This window comes from Gossypium hirsutum, chromosome A01 (genome assembly GCF_007990345.1).
Source record: "Gossypium hirsutum isolate 1008001.06 chromosome A01, Gossypium_hirsutum_v2.1, whole genome shotgun sequence".
NCBI classification, from domain to species: domain Eukaryota; kingdom Viridiplantae; phylum Streptophyta; class Magnoliopsida; order Malvales; family Malvaceae; genus Gossypium; species Gossypium hirsutum.
In genome coordinates, this window is record NC_053424.1 from 85907742 (window position 1) to 85915903 (window position 8162).

An 8162-nucleotide genomic window follows, 5' to 3' on the forward strand; every position below is an offset into this window, starting at 1 on the left:
ATACACGGGTAGAATTTTCAAGCCAGAACTCTGCTTTCTCGGGATCATCATCGATCTTTGCTCTAAACTCTTTGGCCCCTTGTTTCCAAATCTTGTCAACTGGAGGCTTGTTCATTCTTACAAAATCTATGCCTTGAGTAGCTACAAGAATCGTCTAAGGTATGGGAGGGGGTGGAGGAGGTTGAGCATTTGGATTTGCTCGAATAAACTCAGTATACCAATTGTTCATCATTTGGAGAAAGGCATCCCAAGCCTCATCTCCCTGTCTCAATGTGTCAGGTCTACTTTCCACAGGCGCGGTCCCTTGTATGGGAGCCGGTGCGTTACTAGCATCATCATCAGCTGCAGTTCCTTCAGGATCCATTACTATATTAAAACAAAACACAGTTTAGAATAATCAGGAGTCACAACACTATCACAATATTTTTATGGCATGTATAGCTAGACTTTTACACACACTTTATTAGTCCGAGAACCGACTAAACCATAGCTCTGATACCACTAAATATAACACCCCTTACCCGTATTCGTCGCCGAAACAGGGTACAAGATATTAACAAATTATAGTATATACTATTAAATAGAGCCGAAACAAAACTATGGCGTGCAATTTAATCATGAATCATTATAACATATGCCATCAACAATACAAACCAATTTCAAAGGCTTCGTACAAAATGATTAGTTTGATACTATAATTAGTATTTTAAACCTAGACAATTATGACACGTAACAAAATAACTAAGTCTGCTATACATGCCATATTTCAAAATGTTTAGTTCAAATACCAAGAGTATTGATAGTGCGGGCGGATCTTCAACGATCTCTAACTCCTGTGCTAGCTGGATGACACTATAAGACAACAGAGAGAAAAGAAAGTAAGCTTATAGCTTAGTAAGTAAGTATATAAATAACAAATAAGGAATCTAATATGTTTACAACATAACTCAATTATATCATATTTTTAATTTTACTATTTACTCTGATTTGATCAAGCTATCCCTCCTGCGTCATGATCACTAAATAAATCATAACTCGAGTTACGAAACTCGAAATTCAAATCCGTAAAATTTCCCTGAATCTAGACTTATAAATATTCTTACTAAAGTTTTTCTAGAATTTTTGGTTCAGCCAATTAGTACAGTTTATTAGTTTAAATTTCCCCTATTACACAGCTCAACTGATCTGACCTCTGTTCACTACGAATTGAATTTCTCTGAGTACACAATTCAAATAACCATGAAACCTATTTCATTTAAAACTAGACTCAATAAGGAATTTAGTAATATAAACTATATTTCTTATTGTGTTTTGTACAAATTTTAATGATTTCTAAAAGTTGGAACAAAGGATCACATAGTCATCCTGAGCAAGTCACACACAATTGTAAATATCTCAAAATATAGAATTCATTTTCTTCCTCTGTTTCTTTTATATGAAGATAGACTCATCAAGATTTAATTTCACATCTCATTCAACCTTTAATTAAGTTCCTTCTATTTTTGGTGATTTTTCAAAATCACATCACTGCTACTGTCCAAAACTGTTTTAGTGCTAATTTCACTCTTTCACACATTCTTTGTACTAACCTCGTTTTAAATTATATATATCACAAATCATTTTCACCACATTTCACACATCGCGAGTATAGGCCCATGATTACAATGTCACCACAAAGCTATCCCGTTGAACAATTCGGATTAATCCTCGATACTTGATGGTTTCAGCACACAGCCCCACCATCATATTTCATTTAATTCGGCTCTCTTGTACACATGGTGAACACTTATTACCAGTCATGCGACCTAGCCAATTTGTCTCGTAGCTCTCTTGTCTACATGGTGTTCTTCACTTGGAATCATGTATGCGACCTAGCTACATTTATCTCTCCCATAGCTCTCTTGTCTACATGGGATACATCCCGTATCACACATGTGACCTAGCTACTACATAGTATCTCGTAGCTTTCTTGTACACATGATGTGCACTCAGCACCATACATGTGACCTAGCTACGCTCCCTCTATTTTTTTCAATCTTTCCGAATGTTCAACCGGGATCTCTCTCTCTATTACTTATTTCCATTCTTCCAATAGTCGATTTATACTTCAACATCAGCTAGTATATATATAATATGCTAAAATATAAGAATGTAAATGAACTTAATGTATTATTTACATACAAACTTACCTCGGTGCAAAATATCGGAATTCTGCAATTTAGTCCAAAAGTTTCTCCTTCCCCCGTTCGAGGTCAATTCCACGCCTTTCTTGATCTATAACAACATATTTAGCTCATTTAACACTCGAACTATTTAGTTTAATCCAAAAATCACATTATACAAAAATTACATTTTTGCCCCCTAACTTTTACAAAATTATGATTTTGTCCCAAGGCTCGGAAATTTAATTTTAGCCCTTATTCTTATGTTTAATGACCTACAAATCATTTTTCTCTTCTATGGCAACATCAAATTCTCACTCTAGCACATAGTTATGAAGAATAGGTATTTTTATCGATTATGTCGATTTGCTCGTTTTCGCTAAAAAATTGCGTAGAAAGATCGTTCTCCTAACTTGAAACATTCATATTCTACCATCAAACAACAAAATACATGCCTATCATTCATGGGTAAATTTTTAAACATAAACCCTAACTCGAAATAATGGTAGAAATAGGTAAACCGAGCTACGAGGATTTCAAAAATGTGAAGAACATTAAAAACGAGGCTTGAAATCACTTACTATGAAGCTTGAAAGTTGAAGAAACCCTAGCTATGGAGGAGAGAAAATTTTGGCAGCAACTAGTGAAGATGAGGACCAATTTTGTGTTATTTTTCCCATTTTATTTCATTTAATATACAAATGACCAAAATTCCCTTACTACTAAACTTTCCAAAAATTCCCTCCATGTCCAACTTTTGTCCATAACTTAGGAATTGGTCAAATTTCTATTTAAGACCTCCTAGTTAATATCCCAAAGGAATTTCATACTAAAAACTTCTAAAACACGAGTTTTACAATTTATTCGGCTTAGTCCCTAATCTCAACTTAAGCGCTCAATGCATAGAATTTCATCACGAAATTTTCACTAAATCATGAAATCATATCATAAACCCCAAAAAAATTATAAAACAATTATTTCTATCTCAGATTTGTGGTCACGAAGCCAATATTCCGATTAGGCCCTAATTTGGGTTGTCACAGTGGGCCCTTATGACATGGAGGGACATCATCAATAATATCCTCTGGTCCTCCTCCTTGGCAGACTAGACCAAGTAGTACTGGACAGGGTCAACTCCACGTCGTCACTCAATCATCTTCATATGTAGCATACTCGAGATGCCCTGTGGGGACATCTGACCAATTGGGGTGAGGGAAGATGATTCCGTCGCCGTGTTGAGGAGGCCAAATACCGTGCTAGGCGGGTCATATAAGGGCCAATGGATATGACTCCCTTCCCATGCCGCTCCACCCTGCTAGGTGAGTCATATAAGGGCCAATGGATATGACTCCCTTCCTATGCCGCTCCGTCTGATTGCGAATGGCGAGGGCAATAAAATAGGCAAGGTCGAAGACGTGCCCGTTCACCATACTCCATAAAAAGTAGGCATCGAGAATGTTGATGATGCCGGTGCTCTCTTGTCGCCCTGTCAGAGTGTGGGCTAAGATGGCATGTAAGTACCTCAGGGATGGGGCGAAGGCCGATGCCTTAGAGCGGCTACGGTCATAGGTGGCCGAAGCAGGAACGAGGGCCCTCTAGTAGTTGGAGGGAGACAAATGGATGTGGCGATGGAGGATGTCAAAATCATCTTCGTCCATGAACTCTTCTGTATAGAGCACCAAAGTGACGCCGAACTCAGATACCGTCAACTGGCGGACTAAACAGTTGAGACGGAATTGGACCATTTTGAGATCATTGAACTCTGTCATAACTACTTGAAGATGGAAGGTCGAGTAGGGTTCGAGTGTGAGCTCGAGGTATGTCGGCTCGATGATCTCGAAAAAGAGCCCCCATGGGTTAATCGTCAGAAGGGCTCGAACCACGTCAGCCAGTTGGATTTGTTCAAGTACGGCCCAGTCAATGCAGCGGCCCACACCTTGGGCCCGGGCCCGTAGTATTTGAAGTAGTTCCTCCTGCGGTCCCTGTGGGAAGTGGAGGAATGGGTGTTGGATCTCTACAGTGGGACCTAAGGATGATGCCGCTCCTTTCAGCTTCTTCGAGGTGGGGATGGTGGTTTTCATTCCATGTGGATTTGACATGGTATCTGTAATGGCAAGACAATGTTATAGGAATACCCCCCAGGAATAGCACGGAAAGGTATGTAAGCATGTTAAAATTAAATGGAAATACTTCATAGGGGTTACTGACTAAATAAAAATATCAAATCATTATTATCATTAGGAATACTAGAATAGTGTCAACTAGATACCTAGTGAATGCATATGGGAATATGGAATATGGCATGAAATCTATGGAAACACAAGAAAGAATAAATGTATCACAATGCATTGACTAAAATGGCAAAGAATAACAAGCATAAGCATGACTATAGTGAGAACTATGAATATTAATAAAAAAATCAGCCAAATAAATGAAAAATAGCATAAAATTAGTGAAATAAATGAAGGTAATAGGGAGGTAAGAATAGACAAACACAATAGTTCTTAGTGGAGGGAGGAGTTAGTCGTCTAAGGAGAGCTGTCAGCCGGCCACGAGCATAGGAGTGAGGGCGTGTGAAGAGGTTGTGGCGACCAGCCACACCTGTGTTGTTTTGATAGATTTACCCACGGCCATGTCGCATGGCCGTGGCACCTTATCGACTCCCGTGTTAGGGAAACATTTTGCCCTATTTTCACACGGCCGTGTTGTCTCCCGTTGCATGGGCACGGCCTAAGGCAAGCCCGTGTGCTTGGCCATGTGGTTCTGGGAAACCTGTTTTCAATGAATCAGTTAGTGAATTAAAGGTTAAAAACTAAAATTTAAAGAAGTCAACACCGTTAGTGCTCAGGTTTCCCTCCTAAGAAGCGTTTATTTATAGTTTAAGCTTGACTTACCTCTCTGTTGCGTGGTCGTGGTCGTGCGAGGAGTTTACACTCCTCATCCCTGCTATCAGTTTTATCAAAATAAGGTTTTACATGAGTACTATTTACCTTGAACGTACCAAATTTGGGATGAATTACCTCGACTGTGCCGTATGGGAAAATGCTAAGTACCGTAAGATGGATTTCTCCATTAGGTTCAGAGGTGGCAATCCGAGGGTCTGCTGCATCTAATAGTACTTTGTCTCTGACCTTAAGTTGATTTGGTGAAATATTGCGTGGTTTTGGTCTATCATGTGTTCTCAATTTCTGTGTCCATCGTTCATCTAGTTCCTCGACTTGTAGCCTTTGTTCTTCATAGATGGATTCTTTGTTGTTATTTGAACAAGGCTTATGTATGTTTTTTGAACGTATTTCCTACAAAGAAGATTGCACCACATGATCAACATTAGTAGAATTTCGAGCCTGAAGAGTGATTGTTTCATCACCCACATAAAGTGTGAGTTCACCTGTACCAACATCAATCATAGTTCTAGCAGTTGCTAAAAAGGGCCTTCCTAAAGTTAAAGGCACGTCACTATCCTTCTCTATGTCTAGAACAACAAAATCAACTGGGACAAAGTTTAATGAGTACATATTCAATAATACCCTTAGGAAATCTGACTGTTTTGTCTGCTAACTGAATGCTCATCCTAGTTTGTTTAGGTTTCCCAATACCTAGTTGTTTAAACATTTTATAAGGCATGACATTGATACTAGCCCCTAAATCAGTCAAAGAATTATTAACATCTAAGCTACCTATTACACAAGGAATTCTAAAACTCCCTGGATCTTTTAATTTGTTGGCCAGCTTATTCTGTAGTATGGCTGAGCAAACTACATTTAACTCTACATGCGACGCCTCATCCAACTTCCGCTTATTTGTTAAAAGCTCCTTTAAGAATTTTGTTGCGTTTAGCATCTGCGAAAGAGCTTCAATAAATGGTAAGTTAATATGTAATTTTTTTAATAATTTAAGGAATTTACCAAATTGTTCATCTGTGCAGTCTTTCCTTGCCGCATTGGGGTATGGCACACAAGGTTTGTACTCTTTACTGACCAGTGTTTGTTCACTGTGGTCTACCTCACCTTTGCTTTTACTTACCACAATTCCTTGCCTTGGTTCTGGTTCAGGTTCAACTAACCCTTTCTAATCTTGAATGGTAATTGCATTGAGTTGTTCCCTTGGGTTAGATTCAGTGTTACTCGACAGGCTACCTTGTGGTTGTTCAGAAATCAATTTGGCGAGTTGGCCTATCTGAGTTTCGAGCGCTTGGATCGACGCTTGTTGATTCTTAAATGTTGTTTCAATAATCTGAAAGTGAGTTTCTGACACCGAGATAAACTTTGTTAGCATCTCCTCAAGGTTCGGCTTCTTTTCCTGTTGGTAAGGTGGTTGTTGAAAACCCAGAGTATGTTGTGGCCTTTGATTCCCTTGACCACCCGACGAGAAGTTGGGATGGTTCCTCCAACCTACATTATATGTGTTACTACATGGGTTATTTTGAGATCTAGAATTATTATTACCCATAAATTGAACTTGTTCCTCCTCGGTGCTAGGGTTGAAGCGTTGATATTCTGTGTATGCTCCTCCTCCATTTGAATCGTACCTCATCACTGGATGTACCTGAGTAGAACCACATAAACCATCAATCTTTTTATTTAAGAGTTCTACCTGGTTAGATAGCATAGTAACCGCATCGAGGTTGAAAACACCGGCTTCTTTCGTCGGCTTTGTTCTCATGACTTGCCACTGATAGTTATTCAGTGAGATCTCTTTAATAAATTCGTAAACCACTTCTGGTGTTTTGTTATTTATAGTTCCACCAGCAACTGCGTCGATAAGTTGCCTTGTTGAGGGGTTCACACCGTTGTAAAATGTTTGAACCTGCAACCATAAAGGTAACCCATGGTGAGGGAACCTTCTCAATAGGTCCTTGTATCTCTCCAATGCATCATAGAGTGTCTCTAGATTCATCTACACAAGAGAAGAGATATCATTCCTTAACATAGTCGTTTTAGCTGGCGGAAAATATTTGAGTAAAAATTTTTCGGTCATTTGTTCCCAAGTAGTGATTGACCCTTGTGGTAACGAGTTCAACCACTGTTTAGCTTTGTTCCTCAACGAAAAGGGAAACAAACGAAGGCGAATGGCATCATCAGAAACACCATTGATCTTAAAAGTGTCGCAAAACTCTAAGAAATTTGCCAAATGAGCGTTTAGGTCCTCGTCTTGCAAACCGTCAAACTGAACAAACTGTTGGATCATTTGAAAGTTCAAAATTATTTGCAGCAACAGCAGGCCTAACTATACTTTACTCAGTTCATGTTAAAGTAGGTTTAGCATAATCATACATAGTGCGTAGAGTAGGATTCTGATTTACTAGATCAGCAGCTATCGCAGGAGGTAGTGGGTTTTCGTAATTTTCAGCCATCTCCACGGTTGTAGTGGAAATATAGTCCTCTTACTCTTCCTCTATGTATCTTAGGCTTCGCCTTATTTCTCTTCAGTTTCTACGAGTTGTGCGATCGATCTCACTGTCAAAAAGTAATGGTCCTGACGGGTTTTGTTCTTGTCATACACTATAAAAACCTACCAGAAGTGAATAAACGAAAAATTAGAAAAGAAAATAAAAATTTAAATTGCAATAAATGTAAAATGGCTAAAGTAATAAAGATCGAGTGCTCCTAATATCTTAGTTCCCCGGTAACGGTGCCAAAAACTTGATGTGATGTGAATCGTGATAAGTTTTATAATTTATGAATGTTCGTTCTTGAAAACTAACTATTATCACGACAAAGGCAAGCGCACCTTATCAAACAGTAGTATAGCTTATAGCAAGACTGGGATGTCGAACCCAAAGGAACTAAAAGTACTAGTATTAACTTATCTTTTTATTATCTAGCCTGAAAATAAAGGGGTTTGTTTTCTCTAAACTAATTACTAAACTAAGAATGAACAGAAAGTAAATTGGGGAAATAACTTTTGGGAAAACTGAATGATTAGGACAATACCTAAGGAAAAATCCACCTAGACTTCACTTGTTATTTGACTCTGAATCAGACGATTTATTCATCTGAC

The 8162-nt window shown here is 38.6% G+C and overlaps 1 non-coding gene across 1 annotated transcript; it reads left to right on the top strand.

The window, feature by feature from the left end:
- Positions 1 to 6984: 6984 nt before the first annotated feature.
- Positions 6985 to 7091, top strand: LOC121206659 (small nucleolar RNA R71). The gene has a single exon (XR_005901768.1). It is a non-coding gene; the product is annotated as a small nucleolar RNA R71 (small nucleolar RNA).
- Positions 7092 to 8162: the final 1071 nt, after the last annotated feature.